General features: G+C 32.7%; 1 long non-coding RNA gene across 1 annotated transcript; it reads left to right on the top strand.

Moving 5' to 3' along the window:
- The first annotated feature begins 6,054 nt into the window (after positions 1 to 6,054).
- Positions 6,055 to 10,778, top strand: LOC125504377. Its single transcript, XR_007281463.1, has 3 exons — positions 6,055 to 6,143; positions 6,270 to 6,321; positions 10,604 to 10,778. It is a non-coding gene; the product is annotated as an uncharacterized LOC125504377 (long non-coding RNA).
- Positions 10,779 to 16,968: the final 6,190 nt, after the last annotated feature.

Below are 16,968 nucleotides of genomic sequence, written 5' to 3'. Positions count from 1 at the left end.
TTAGTAAACAAAAATGAAATATGTGGAGCTCCTAAAGCAGATAAATTTGCTTGATTGAATTGAAGCTTCAAGATTTATTTATTTTATAAAATTGTATTCAATAAATAATACTTAAAGTGATACAATGCTAGCGAACGTTTTGTATAAATTAGCAAATATTTACGCAGAGCAAATTACTGTATTTATATCTAGAATATTTTCTTAATGTAACAACTACTTTTTGTAACGATTTCAGTTGGTTTTAGTATCGTCTTGTTTAGCTAAATGACTCACCATTCGACTTCTCTTATTCGGTTAAAACACACTTCTCCCCTATTTGACTTTCATTACTAGGCTCAATGTTTTCCATGACACGTTAATTTCAGTTTATGATATGTAAATCGTTTTTAATTAAAAAAAACCATGATTTTGCAGAATATAGTTGCGTTAATATAGCTTTCACGAATCATCCTTGATTGATTGATCAATAAAGCCACGAGGAAAAATATGGGGGGATTTGGACGTTTCATTTCGAAGGACTAATGAATTTATCATGCACTCCTTTTCCGATTAAAAAGAGACCGAACAAATAATGCACAAAAATCATGAAAAAAATATGATTTCAGGCTCAATTATGAGGTTTTGGAAATTTAAAGTCCATTATATTTTGTATAAACTGACTAAATTTATACAAATCCTTCTTAATGTAAGACTCAATTCTTATGACTGAGACTATCTGAGACTTAATTCTTATGACTTCTAACCAAACATCTAATGACTAAATGATATGATAATAAACTTCAAGAATTATAAGTCATTGGAAATTTGAAGTGTTCTTTGGTCCATTTAGTAATAAATAATGAATGGTACTGTTAGAAAACTTTCTCAACTGATTACTTTCTATTTCAAATTCAACGCTTTCCGATTATGCCTTTTTCCATTTTGAGTGCTAATGCGGCACTACATTTTCGATACCAACAATTCAATTATATCGAAAAAATTTGGCGCCTATCCCAAGAGAACGTTCATTCACCTACCCTCGTTTCAAAATTCATTTCACTTGCTTCCCAACCATAATGGAGCAAATTGACCATTGACGTAGACCGACCCTGTATAAGCTTCTAAAGGGCATTCCCGAGGGAAGCAGCTCACCCCAAATAAATGCCGGTTTTCTCTAGATATTTCCCTTACTGCATATATTCCGATAGCCTGGCTTCGACAAATCAATCTTTTATCTGATTGCCCGGAAGGTGAATCATCCAATGTTGTTTATAGAAAAAGCTCCATGCAGTTTCAGATAAACGATTTTGTCGCATAAAATAACATCAATTTTTGAGCTCTGCGAAAAGATTTAAAATAAAGTGTGAAGCTAATATTTTAAACTCCATTTCGGGCAGGTCATGTTATCGTTGTAGTGTGCTTTGATGTCGGTAATGCACCCTTTTCGGGGTGTTTTATTTTATTTCTTTTCTGCAATCTGACGTGTAACATGGGGTGATATGTTTGACACCGAATATCTTTGCAAATAGAATGAAAGGGATTCTGGCCAAAATAAGTCTGTGTACAGGGAAGCAGATTAATTGGCTTAAATTGTTTGCAATACCTCCTCATACGCACTCTGGAAATAAAAGGGTTAAATTATATTTGCTGACGCACAGATCCTCTTATATTATATGTAATGGTGAATATTTAAATACCATACAAATATGCAGTTTTATATGTAAGTTCATTGAGTTTACAATGCCAGGAAAATACAGCAGAACCTTGAAATAAATTCAATAATTTGTCATACTCCATATGTTACAGAATATAAGCCTTTTATTTACTAGTTAGCACCAAATTAGTCACAAATATATTGTAAAATGTAATCCTTTCGTAATTCAAATTCCGGTAGGTAAAAACTGTGTCTGTTATTGCATGTTATTTTAACCGCGTTAAAGTCAGAAATTTTTTTGAATAAGTTTCAGTTTTACATGGCACAATTGCTCTACTTCGAGGTCAGACTGATCTAAAAAGGTTCCGTTTAAATGTCATTCGACTAGTTTTTTACCTCTGATTGTTAGAAAGTATCGAATAAAGTCGAAACTGTATAATTGATCAGAACGATTGGATCTCATAAATTGAGGTTTAAATTGATCGGGGAATATAAGGCACATAATTGCATTTAAGTGGATTCCTTGAAAATCAAACAACTTTGCTTCCACAGTATCGTGTGAGCTTAATAATTTGACAAAAAACTGAAGAGCTTTAATAGAGAATGAAACTACTTCAAATGGTATAAGATACCCAACTATCAAGGCAATTATAATAATAGATTTAGAGGCGTTTTAACATAAATAATTATATCAGAATTTAAAAAATCTCAATTTGTTCGTTTTAGAGCTGCTTGAAAATTTTCTCTGATTTCCAATAATCGTTGTTCACGTCTATATTGGCAATACATTTATTTTTTATTGTGCGTATTACTTGCATAAATTAAAAAACAAATCTATTTAGAACATTAATGTTAATATTGCGATATATTAAAAGCGGTTATCAATTGAGCAAGTCTTGCGCTATCATATTTTTATTGAACTTTATTTAATCAACAATATCAAAACTGAAATATTAAACTTATAGGTGGATAAAGGTGTTATTGGAGTTTTTGTCATAAAAAAAATATAAATGATTATCTTCCATATTAAATTGCTTTGATTATTTCAATCCCTGCAGAGGTATTTAATTGCCTTTAAGTAAGTTATAAAAGTTAAAGCATAAAAAAGATCCACACAGATTAAACTTTGTAGTCTACTTTTTAAGCAGGTGTATGTCTGGGTTCAATCAGCAGGTGTCTTGACCAGCCAATGATTTACCACTTTAGTTTTTCTTCGGGCTATTAAATTACAAAAGTCATGCCGGTGTCTCTGATATTCCGGTATTTATAGCGGCTTTTAGATCGACAATTGCCCGACTGGTAACTTTTAAATATTAGATAACCTTCAAGAAAACGACTCCTTAATTGGAAGACAATTATATTTAACTACCGAAGGGTGCTATCAGGCGACTATTTGTCAGAGACAAGCTTAATGGGGTAATTTTGGTTTTCTATCAGTTATTTATTGGAATTGTTTTGGTTCGATGACTTTCACATCGAAATTGGTTAGGTAAATAACTCAGGAAAGGGATTATAATCGGGTTTTTATATATAGTTTATTGGAACATTGAAGGCGTAGAAAGCTTGTTTTGAACTATGGAACCAGTTTATAAAAACTAATCTCAAACAGGAAACATCTGAATTAAACTGAAGTTTGCATTGTGTTGAAAACCAGTCTGGTGGTTAATATAAACGAAAACCTTCTTCAGTTCAAAATGACTCCCGAATGTCTGCAAGATTTAAAGCACCCTTTTGGTTTTATCTTACGAACACCCGGGCGTTGTTTATGGGGAATTTTTCTATTTGTTTTGCCGACAAGGACCCTTAACACGTTCAGCGGGCTCAGGATACGACTTGAGGAATTTTATCAGAAGGATTCAAGAAATGTATGCCAACGCGTGAACTGAATATTTACTTGGCATCGTGATTTAGCTAGGGTTGGTTATCTTCTATCTTGAAAAGACTGAGAATATTCGAATCTGTAAAAAAACCTTTCCCCAGGAAATATCTTTATTTAGAGATTTGCAGGGGTAACATAAAACCACTCGCTGCTTGGGTAATCAACAAAAGTAACTATGTGCTAAAACATTTCAAATTACTTTTCCTCACGTGTTACCGTTGATTACGTATGGAACGGTCTAATTTCCAGTTCTCTTAGATGCCTAGAAGAGCAGTCAAATTAAAAATTTTCACAATTAAACTCAGTTCAGATGATCTCATTTTGCGAATTAAACTGAAAGCAAAACACAACTTGAACGTTGCTATTAACTTTCGACTTATATTTAAAAGTTCGCTTTCATTTTCAGTATTTCAATTCAGCACTTAATTAGTTTCAGAAAGGCACAATATTCCATGCGCCTGATCACTACTTTTAGTTAGAGCATAATTTTACATTCAACTTAATTTTCTTACGTAGGTCGTGGTTATCTATTGAATATCTATGCTTTATTCAACTTCAACCATAAACTTATAATTATTATGCTTACGAGAGTAATGCTTGGAGCTAATTTGGAAACAAATGCTACATTGGAGACACAGTGTGGTGAAATTTCCGCAAATTTGTTTTATAAAGGCTGTGATACTTATAGATATCTTTACGAAAATTAAAATATTCAATACTTCATTATAAGCTTATTATTTTTTTCCAGTGGCGCCCCTATACTTAGCTTAACTAACACTTAACTTAATATTCTTAGAGCAACAAATCTTGAAATAAAACATCTCTTAACTGCCGCGACAAATATAATGTTAAATGACCATGCAGTTACCCGTCAAAAATGCAGCTTACTTAATGATAGATCAACAATCAAATAATAATTCCAAACTAAAATTCTAATTTTTGAATAGTTTTCCTTTGGAATATAACGTCAATGATCTCAATGTCTCGCATTAAAAAATTAAAACAAAACTTTAAAATGTATTTAATTAATCAATTTACTTCTACGCCTGATAATGCCTGCCTGGTATTCACTTATACAAACTGCTATAAGCCAAATTATTCCAACTCCAATAATAATGATTTCGCAAATATCCTGCTCACAATTTATCTTCGCCTGAATCACGTTGTATCAGTTACTCTGTGAAACCCAAATCGAGAAATACACTTGAAACCAAAATTTAAATGTTGGTTTCCTTCAACTCAACTAACGCCATTCAGGCCTCAAAGGATAACCCGGAAAGCAATTATGGTGATTGATGTGGCAATATCAACTCAAGTTTTATATCCACAACTTCCATCGCTTTAGATCGAACACTTAAACTGAAAAAAACTCTTATTTGCAGGAAATGAGTGGGTGGAAATGCTTTTTCTTGGCCGTTTCGGCGAAGCGGTTTCCAATAAGAAATTATCATTTCTCAACTTGAATGAACACTTGAAGATTTTATCTTGCAGAAAGCCAATCAGCTAAAATGACTTAGAAGGGGTAATAMAAATTAGAGATATAATAYTCTAAATGAAATATTTTTATAGTCGTGGCTTTTAGTACCAGGCTTACATAATAACAAAAAGTTTACAGAGCTACTGCGTCTTTGACTTTATTAAGATGCRGATTTAATAACCAATATGTTTTCCTGACATTCCCGATTTGGGTCTTTAAAAATAGGAGTTTTGTACTAAATAGATTGCATGGATCAACTTGGAACTCAATTGTTCGTTGGAGGTACAATAAATACAAAAAATATGCAATCTAATGTGAATTGGTTTTAATTTTCTAATTAATTCGCAGTAATTTCGTCAACATTGAACGTCCAATACTGAATAACAACATAAAACAATTCATTTAAAAAATAACAGACTTCTACATTATGTACCTACGTTCAGCATACATAAGTTGTTTGCTGAATTCAGAGGAAAATGTTCAGATGTGGTCATTTTCAAATATTTATTTAATTCCATGTTGACTAACACATATTTCGTAAATAAGACTCTCGCTCTCGAAATTTGCTTTTTATATTATTTCCAGTTTCTGGACCGATATCGAATAATTGCAAGACGGTTGATTTTCTTGGGAATTCGGTCTGGGCAGTGGTGAAGAAAAAGAAAAACTTTTTTAGTTACCTAGCTTTCGGCAATGTATTGTCACCTTCATCACGGTACTAATTGTTTGACCATAAGAATGCTGGGAACCCTCCAGAATACTCTGTCATGTTTTGTACAGCTTGATGAAATATTTAATCTTTTAGTCACATAGTTTGGTGATAATTTATTGGTCCTTGATTACACAAAACATTTATTCAACCATCAACATGTTTTTCTGTAGAAATAACGAGACAGACTAGACTAAATGCAAATGAATGATGAGCTGAAGGCCCTGTACATCTAATTCAGGGCCTAGATGAAAAAGAAAAGGTTTAATTTTTCTTCACCACTGCGCAGACCGAATTCCTAATAAAATCAACCATCTTCCTTTTATATTATTGTTGATTTTTTTTCTCTTTATATTCGTTCGCACCTGCTTAAGGAAACGTGTGTTCTGCTAACGCAAATCTCGGAATGGAATTGAAGGCACAATTGAACTTTTTATGTTAAGCTGTGAGTTTTAGTTTGTAGGAGTGTTAACTCAATAATAAAGCCTTAAAAAGAGATCAGGGCATTGATTTCTCATTAGAACAAATAAGTAATTAACCAGTTTAAACCCATTTATATTTATTTTTGCAGCTACCAAAAGTAGCGCTTTCAACAAGAATGGGCATTTCTTCACAATACTCGGGTAAGTCAACCATATGTTACTTGTTAGAATCAATCATCAGATTGGAAAAATGATTTCACACGAAATCAGTTTTTGGATTGTGATCGTTGATCTCGCTTTTCAAATTTATGTTTTGCTTAAATACAGTTTAAATGGATGGATCTTATGGAAAGTTTATAGATAGAGCTGAAATGGTTTATAAGAGTTAGAACGGAATTCTTCTTCAAAAATATTGGGCTTGTTATTTCATCCTGAGTTCTTCTACGTGACGATTTAGGGATTCAGAGACTTTTAGAGTTACTTTAGAAATACCCGAGCTCACCTTAATCAAATACTTGCTATAATCAAAAACATAAGCAAACGCAACAAAATATCTCTTTTAATGAATATTTTAGTAAAGGACTAATTTATCGCATTCAATATCGAGAATTCCGTTTTATTTTTAACAAATGGTAGACAGATTTAAATTACACTGAGAATCAAATCGAAATCGATATTTCTCAAACGCCAAACAACGCTCAGGGCAACCCTCTTTACGAAGGAAAACCGATAACTAAAGAGCCCAAGTTTTATAAAAAGTCAAATAGGATAAAACGCGCTCTCAAGATGGATGTCGCGCAATTTTTATAGACGGATTTCGATATTTGATATGGTTCAAGATAAATGGGAGCCGTCTTTCACGCAGGCAAATAAGTATAATTAGATCATTTTTTGTCGGATATGAATCTTGGTGAATGGTTAGGTTCCGGAATATTGCAGGAAACGAATAACGCTGAAAATTGTAGCTGAGATTGTTTGATTTTTCAAAATACGTTCAAATATCTCAACGTGTTTGCTTCCCTTTTTCATTTATAAAAGATAGATCAATATCATTTGATAGCGACAAGCTTTTACATTTTGTAATCTCACTCACTAGGCTTTTTAACTATGCTTAACACTAGTTTGCGTTTGTTGTATTTGACTCGGGGGAATGAAATAATACGAAATTAATTTAACAGTCACATGCTTTTAAGTCAAATCAATTAAAAATTTAATGGGTTTATCAAGGAAAACTGCCCCATACAAACCTATAGTCTATAAAACTTAAATCAAGTTTGAGATGAAGTGAGCGTATTGTTACCAACGTGAAAGGAAAAGAAAAGACAGATCAACAATACCTATTTAGAATAGTAAGCAAAGAGAAATACAAATTAAAAAAATTGAAGTAAAAAAAATTAAAGCTGAGCGTGCCTGTCACTTATTTGTTGAGTCAGTTCTCTTTCACTTTATCTTACCAGATAAAACATGAAATTATTATTGCTAGACTACAGAAATTATTATTATTAGACAATAACTATCCTTATTCAAAAACATTTTCTCAGTCAATTGTCGAACCAGCTTCTGTTCTCTTCAAATAACTCTACACTTAAAAGTTAAAATCAATTGAAAATATTAAATATATTTCTTAGGTTCAGCCTGCATTAAGAACTTAGCAAACAACACCAAAATCATTTAACACCTTCCTGATTTTAAGAGATATAAAATAGATGTCAGTCAATGATGAAAAAAATTGTCTCGTACAGATACAGAAAAACTAAAAAGGTTTTAAAGGTATCAATTAGAACTGAAGAAATATTACCAATTTTTAAGTCTGAAGAATTACAAGGCCGTTACTTTAAAAGAGATATTGAAAAAGTCGCTTTTTGTTTGTGCATTTAGGCATATTAATGTATTCTTTGTTGGAAACACGGATTTATATTTTAGTTGCTACTTTTATTTGTTAGCTCAACATATATTTTGTTATTTTATTATTATATTCTTCTTCTAAGGTATTAATTACGGAACTTTCTGTTATTTCATGTATTTTAAATAGTACTGAAAGTTCTTTAGCTTCTGATCAATATTGCATAGCCAGCCAATGGTTCAATTTCATTTCACTTAGAAATCATATTTGATTAAATAATTAAATAATGTTCTGATTTGTTTTACATTTTTAGTCTCATACGGTCGTCTTGCTTATTATGAAGTTTTGATATGCGAGTCGTATGAATGGAGCAACCTAAAAATGTTCCTATTTATATCTTATACTTACAATTTATTGTATCATACTTCCCGGAAAAAGTAGTATTTGTGAGGCTAATCCACGATGCATTTAATGTACAAATATAATACTTTTAAACATATAATTCAGTTCACCTAGAAACACTAGATTAATGTGATGTAATCAAAATATTAAATTGTGGCACCTGCCTGAAAAATATTAAAAAACTTTTCGCATCCTCAACTTCAGGTAGCCGCATTTCGCTCTACGGTAATAGAAATTGCGAAAATATAAAGCCTGAGCTAATGTTATCGCATCAATCAACTTAATGACCTTTCTGCCCATCGCTTCAGCTCTCCGTTGCCCAAACCTGTCTAACATTGCACCTAACCTGGACTCGAAATGTAAATAAATGAGTTTAGACCCGTCCGAAAATAGTAACCATATACTTATCGACCTCATTTTTTTCCAAGGCCCTAAACTTGTTTTAGAAGGGATCTTGAAAAATTGAGAAAACACTGCGGTCTACAAAAAGTAGAATAAAATCAAGTTTATAACTAAACAATAGAAAATGAATGTTATTATAACATTAGTAAACAATTTGCTTGTTACGAATAGTAGAAATGTTGTGTCAAGAACATACAAAACGTAAAAACCCAAACTAACCCAAACTAAATTTATAATTGTAACGTAAGTCATAAGTAAAATCCTTTCGCTTTAGTCTGCTCTTTTGGTACTTAATATCCTACGCTCATATAAAACGATTCTTCAAATGCTGAACAATGGTACAATTTATTTTATTTTAATTCTATTTCAGCCTTAACGTCGTCTATAAAATTACTTTCAACATACCAATTTTTTATATTCTAATTTAGCATAAAATGAGAAGTGACTAGTATGAAAGTAGCAACTAGCAAACTATACACCCATAATTTAATTTTGCTCAAAGTAAAGATTCTATATCTGTTTTATTCGGTTTGAATTTATAGCTGTGATCAACTTTCTGTTACTTTTCTCGTTCTTTTTATTGCCGCATTAAAACAATTAGAACCAACATTTTGGAAAGTTAAGTAATGGCAATTATAATTGGCAAAGTAAAATATCCTCATAGAGAATGCAAATCTCGCTCATTCAAAAAATGCACAAGATCCAAAAACTAAACCTATCTAAACCGAGCGTAACTAAAAAGTTTGAATAGGGTTTTCTAGAAGTTCTTTGGGAGTATCATTAAAACGGGCAATATAATACTACTTAAGTTAAGCACAGGAAACTTTCAAGTTGTTAATGGATTGAATATCTTTCAAAGGAATTTTAGCCCTAAAGTCTTCTTTATCTCAAATGCCAGGGAGATTGAACAATGCTAAACTGAACAAACGAAAATATTGTTGTTAGTTAGTATACGGATTGGGTGAGAAAACCACTTATGTCGGGTAAAATTAATCGGTGATCTTGGAATAAAACATTCAAATTTATCTTTTAATTCTTACGATTCGATTTTTTTCGCTCAAGTAAACGATGCTTCAGTCACTAAATCAGAAAATATTTAGTGTGTTTCGAAGATCGACTCGAATTAGCATATATTTGTATTCAAACCAATAAGCTTTATATGAAAATGTGGAAGATATATCTTAAATTCGGTACATCAAGGTAGTGTTCTGGAAATTTAATTCGAAGTTAATAAAAATTTTGAAGAATTATTACAGGAGGCAGTGAAGTTTTCTCTGTTCTTAAAAACTAATTCAATTATTATGTAAATAAAGAGCATTTATATTTAATTTAGCCTCATTAGATTTAATATCTGGAGGCATCACAGGTGTCAAATTTGTTAAAGTTAAAAATTATTCCTTCTTTAGTCAGGAATCGTATTTGTAACCCCTGGTTTCGGCTACATACTAGTGTTGTTTTTCGTTCTCTGATGAAATCTGTGTATGTCTTTTGCTTGTTTGTTTGAAAACCCTATGATTTGATTGTCAGTTAGCTGAGATCTTTTATCGTACCAGTTTATATTTTTATAAATAGTTGATTAATTATTCTGAGCGTAAAATGCACTTTTTAAATAGTACTGCTGTTATACACAATATTGCTGCTGATTAAATTTATAAATTATATTTATCTAGTGTCATCACAATCAACCGATTTTAATTAAATAAAATTTCAAATAGCATTTCGCTCAATGTTTGTTCCCTAATTACCCAAATGCGTGCCATATAGCTTTATTTATTCGAACTGTCAGCCTTTCACCTAAAAACACGATTTATGATAAAATTAACCATTTTATTCCAGAATTGCAAAGATATAACAAATGAATGAAAACCGCCAGAAATTCGGGAATAATATAATAGCGTTTGAAACAGGAGAGGCGGTCGCCACGCTATATATGCCAGCTAATTTGATTTATTGAATAAATTTCAAATAATTTTATTTACGATTGTTACTGTAGGTAAATGCATATGAAACTCCCGGCTTTGATTTGTTGTAGTAAATATTAGCTGTTTTATTAAAAAGTTTGTTTTGTTTCGATTGTAACTCTATTAATCAAATCTTCAATATTTTTGAGTTTCATGAACCTTGCACAAAATATCTTTAAGTTTGAGATCTCACTTTCAACACTTTTAAGAAGTAAAGTGCAGTTAATCTGGGTGGCATGTAATCTAGTGGCAGGTCTAGAAACGCGTCTCCACTGTATAATTATGTTTGATTTACCTCAATTCAGGTGAATGTATTAAAAATACTAAGAACGGTCTAAATCCACATTACTTACATAAAAATCTTAAATTACAAAATCTTAAATAATAAAAAATACAAATCTCTTTAACAAAATTGATTGGAGTTTCTTCATTGTTTCGTACGGTGATAAATTGATTCTCCTTGAAATCCATATGCCCCTCAATTTCTGGATTTTCTCTATTTCCAAATGAAATCGCATTTTTGGTCAACAAGAAGTACACCAAATATGTAGAAAACTAAGAGGCCATCAGCGATAGATTAATTAGAATATAATTTCAGTCCAAACCAGTTAAACTTCATATTATCTAGGTACATATATATGTACCAAATAAATGATTACTTAGATGACGAAGTGGAAGTTGAATACAAAAAACTGGAAAGAGTTATTTTGAACATTCCGCAAGAGGACCTCCTAATTGTAACGGGTGATTTCAATGCGATGCCCACATAACAAATGTTGTTGAGAAATGTGGATTGGGCGAGAGAAATAATCGCGGTGAAAGACTTATCTAGTTCTGCACAAATAATAATATGACCATATCAAACACAACATTCAAACACCATTCTCGATGTCTGTGGGACGTCACCATCGAAACATGGACATCACCATCGGGCTTACTATAAAACTAATGGATCTGGCTCTTGTTAAGACTAGTCGAAGAAACGATACGAACTTCCGGTCCTTCGCTGATTGAAGGATACTCAGATCAAACATGGGAAGCGCTCAAAACAGTGGATTGTGTCTTGTGGCAGCAAAACCACAAATCCAAAACCGATAAAGGAAAAAACACTGGATGACGGAAGGAACAATCTGCTTAACACATGGCCAGAGAAAGCTGAGCCTGTCCAGAACTATTACCCCGGAGAATTAATGGGCTCTTGACAAAGAAGTTCAAAAATCCTGTAAAAACGACAAAAACCAGCACATCGCAAGAGTATGCCAAGAACGTGAAGAACATGCAAAAAAACAAATAAATCCGACGAACTATAGGATACAGTAAAATATTTGTCTTGAGAATTTAAGCCGCAAAGACAAATAGTTAAAAATGATAACGGGGAGACAATAACAGATGCCAACAACACATCAGAGCTATAGAGACAATGCGAAAAATTGTTTCTACTCATAAAGCCGAAGACCATGAGTTACCAAAAATGGATGAGGTAGAAGAAAATCCCCCAATCTTCAAAGCTGAAGTAGAAAAAGCCATAAACCTAAAAAACAACAAATAACCTGGCAATTATGGCATATCCGCTGAAACAATAAAATGTGGACGAGTGTGGTGTTGATGCAATCCACAAAGTGTGTGTTAAAATTTGGCAAACTGGGGTATGGCCAAAAGAATGGCGTGAATCGGTGTACCTGCCGTTACACAAGTAAGGCTCTTTTACAGGCCGCAGTAACTAGAGAACAATAACGCTTATGTCACATGCAAGTAAAATTCTACTTTATGTCATAAACAAGGGTTTAAAACCTTTTCCACTTCCACAGACTCCCGACGAACAGACAGGGTTCATGCCCGGAAAGGGAACAAGGGAACAACCTTGAAAAGGAAGGATTTGTCTCCTGAAAGGAAGATAAATAATAGAAAAAGCATATGAATTTAATGTAAAAACTTACTTGTGCTTTGTCGACTGCGGCATGCATTTGACTGAGTAAAGTGGGAGAAACTGCGGCTATCTTCGAAAACGTTGGAATGCCAAAACATATGATTATCTTGCTTAAAAACCTTTAAGGCCGCGGCTGCGGGAAGGTGGAAGTCAATAAAACGCTTTCTAAGTCGTTTAGCTCAAAGTGCGGTGTAAGACAAGAAATACCGCCTTGTGTGTCACCGACGCTCTTCAATCTCAGGCGTCTCGTCTTCATCAAGGGGGTTTAACCATAGGAAGAAAAAGAATTAGTAACCTTAGATACGCAGGTCACGGAAATCATGATATAGTTGGACAGGCTCAGCAGAGAACAAGGTTTTGCGTTGAACAGAAAGAAGACGCAAATTATGATAACAAGACTGTAAGGTTTTCAATCACCTATTACAAACAAGGACTGTTGTGACGAAGAAATCGAACGCAGACTGACCATAGCACGTAACTCAACAATAAAACTAACTCGAGGATGGAAACTCTCTGCCATATCTCAACGCAACAAACTGAATTTGTTAAACTCCTTGATCCTTCCTATTGCCTCGTATGCCTCTGAGACCTGGACTTTGAAAATGGCCAATCGAAGGATGAGAGACGCTTTAGAAATGTGGGCCTACATAAGAATCCTGCGAATCTCATACACAGAACATCGTACTAACGTGTAATACGGTATATTTAACACATTTCAAGAGCACGAATTGGATGGAAAAACTTATTATATAGGGAAAAATAATTGCACACGGTTTGCAGAAAGCTTCTTTTGCAGCTCAAGAGGATGGAGAACCACGATCTGAGGAATTGAGACATGATGTCACCATACTCTCCCGGGAGTAAACGGACAGGAGAGAGAGAAATTAATATTCTTATAGCTTCAGTAAAATTATTTAGCAATTTAAATGTTGGTTTTTTCCATGTCCCGTAAATGTTGTATCTCTTTGAATATTTTCTTATGATACTAATTAGATTGGGTTTACACAACTCAGAGGAAACAAAGGAACAATAATTTCTCAATCGTTTTGAACGGTGGTATTAGTAAAGGCGTAAATTTCAATTTATATACTTTTTTACTTAATCATATATCGATTCGAGTATTCGCTCTGCAAACATTGCTTTAATTAAATTTACGATGCCTACGATTTATTTCAAATATGTTCAGAGTATTTCTGTTTTCGCTGTATAAAATTAAAATGCTCTTGTTAAACTGCAAAATAATTGTTAAATCCATACAAACATTTGCCTCTATTCTATTCAAACACCCATGTTTTACAAGGGACACAATTTGGTGACCGGACTTTTGTTTTCCAAACATGTTGATGGATTTTATTTAACAATCGAATATATTGACGTTTATGAAGTTAAACTGGTAATATTTAATAGATTAGTGTTCATTCGAGTCACCTCTTTTACCGAAAGCTGCAACTTACTAGGCGCACAAATTAAGTTAATTTGATTAGCCCATCCCCAAAGGAAAACAAATCACAATCGTTACGGGGGTCCACGATGGAATGACTAAACATTTGTTAGTCCGAAATTGACGTTATCACGAAATTATATTGGGTTTGGCATCAGTCACCCCGCTGCTCCTGCCTGGATATCATAAGAGATCTATTTGAGCAATATATTTTATAGACGTAGGAGCGGATGTAGAGGTAACTCAACGCTGGATTTCGTAAGGCTCAGTACATATGCAGATACAGGATTAAGTTTCCCGAATAAATCGAAATACACCGAAAGAGTAAATAAAAACAGTTGCAACGCCTCATTGCTTGCAAATGTTTGAAACGCATTTCGCAAAAATTAAAAGTAGCTACTTGAAGTCTCCAAGCCGAAAGTACGGTTCAGTGTTTAATGAACTTTACTAAGTTATTTTTAACTTAGCAGGTTGAAGCGGTTTTCTCTCAGATTTAGGCATTTCTGAAAGAGTTAAGCGCACTATTTTATACTACACCTAGTTTAGTTTTTGAGTTTAAATTAATTTTTTTACTTGCAACGTATGCCGGTAGTGACTTAAAATTAGCGCCATGCATTTGGAGATGTTGCAGAAATGTCAAAAAATAAAAATGATGAAATACTTAGAAATTCCCAAAAAAGAAATCAATAATTTAGCAACAATGCCGTAATGATAATTAGTGGTTTATTGTGGATATAATCATTAGTACTAGCATTTCATCTATTTTCTTCATACCATTACTTCATGCAGAGTTACAGGAAATATCTGCGAAACTGTAGGTTGCTTGCCTATGCCTTCTTTTGGTAGGAAGGTGTGTTTTTAGTCAACACGGTTTCCATCGTTTCTCATGAGTGCTACCGTCAGTATTCTTCCGCAATCAATCATTATTTTTGACTACAGGTTGTGCTGTGTTTTTAATTAAAAAATATATAGAATCGTAATCTTTCAAAATGTAAGTTGATCCTCCTAGGAATTTTTTCTCCTAAAAAGGATTTTCCTTCTTTTGAGGAGGTTTTTCATTGTTTTATTTATTAGTAATTTGGTACAGTACATTAAGCAGTTTGAATTCTTGCATTTGTTGTTCATTTTTTATGTAAATTTTTTTACGTTTTGCGTCAAATTTGATTTTTTTTGAATAAATTGGTAAATAACGTTTTATTACATTTAAAAAATTACGAATATACATAACTCAGTATGTTTATATCATATTATTCTTCCAGAAACAACCACAGTGCATTGACAATTATTTCTATTTTGAAAAGAAAAGACAATATTCTGTTGGAAAAATGCATTCAACCCAAAGTCACATTAATTTATAGATCTTTAGAAGTTTTTAAATAATGGCAAAACAAATGTATTTAACAATTGTTTTATGGCAATTTAGAATGTTCCTTTGGTTAACGTCTTTTCGGCTAGATTAGCTGAAATTATACAAAGCCCTTCGTAATGATATTACTGTTTAATTACGAGTTTAAAGCATGCATTTTCACAATTTATTTCTCATTCTACCACAGAGTTGTGCTATTTTGCATCTGTATAATGAATTTAAACTGACTAATGGAACCCTAATTTATGCAAATGGACAAAAATACGAAATGGCCAGTGATTTTTGTCATGGTGCCGGGCATGCACTTAACATTAAGGTGAAAAATATTAGGGAAATTACTTTCAGCGCCTAAAAGCAAACGAGTAGGTATGTGTTTAAATTAAAAATGGTGTTCTGCTATTACTTGCTGCAGACTTGTTTTACTGTGCGCTCGACCAGAAATTTGATTACCCTGCAAATTCGTTATTCGGGATTGCATTCAGAAATGGAGGGAGATTTTTATATCATCTTGGACTAATTCTTATGGATGCAGCACCGGTTAATTATTAGTTCGCACCATTCAGGAAATTAAATAGTATAGTATTATTTATAAGGTACTTCGACTTAAAGATTAATGACGTAGACAAATTCTATAGTTTCTTCCTTTACGTTTTTGAAATGTGTTTCAATTCAAAATAAGCTGTGACGGCAGCTGTTTCTCTTTTGAAGCCGTATTTCAAAGATATAATTTTTTTTAAAAAAATATATTATTGAAACATTATCTGTATTTGCACCTACTTGCAGCGCCGCAAACGTTACGATATTGCCAATAAAATTTGCGAAAAACTTAGAACATCGAAAAAAAGTGCCCAAAATATATCTTCCAACATGTAACTTATTAATTTGAATATCGAATTTTACCCAGTTTGATTCGAATTTAACCAACAGATATGCATTTGGAACAAGCAGGTTTCTTGAGTTGGCACGAAAACTGACAAAACAAGTCAAAGGAAACTTTAAACGATTTACCGCAAAACTTAAATTCGAGTCTGGAAATGCTTGCGGCTTACATAACTGTACCGCAGCATCTCTACACACAAACACAAAGGTGCAAAGTTTTGTACAAAACTTTATTGTTTATACCAAAACAACGGGAATATATTAGATTAAATTCGCATTAGCTTCTTAAACGATAATCTCACTTTAATCAAATAGTTTTACGGAAATGCAAAAAAGCAAACTGAGAATTTAAGTATAAAGGCCATGTAAAAGTAGTCAAGAAAGTTTGCAGAGATTTACTAATTTGAAAATATGATAATCGGTGTCTTTTCTTTATGGTTTAAATAACAAAATGTATTGATAATGAGATTGTGCAAATTTTATGCAATTATACAAAATTTGCTCGTTTGGGATAGCTTGAGTTTTTACCAATTTAAAACGTCATGCTATGCAACAATTTACTTCTACAATGATATATCGTTATACAGGGTGTCCCGTAAGCTCCTGATCAAAAGGGTACTGCTATAT

Source organism: Dendroctonus ponderosae, unplaced genomic scaffold (genome assembly GCF_020466585.1).
Source record: "Dendroctonus ponderosae isolate FM_Combo_2020 unplaced genomic scaffold, Dpon_F_20191213v2 Dpon_F_20191213_429, whole genome shotgun sequence".
In the NCBI taxonomy this organism is placed as follows: Eukaryota; Metazoa; Arthropoda; class Insecta; order Coleoptera; family Curculionidae; genus Dendroctonus; species Dendroctonus ponderosae.
This window is presented reverse-complemented; position numbering and strand designations above follow the sequence as displayed.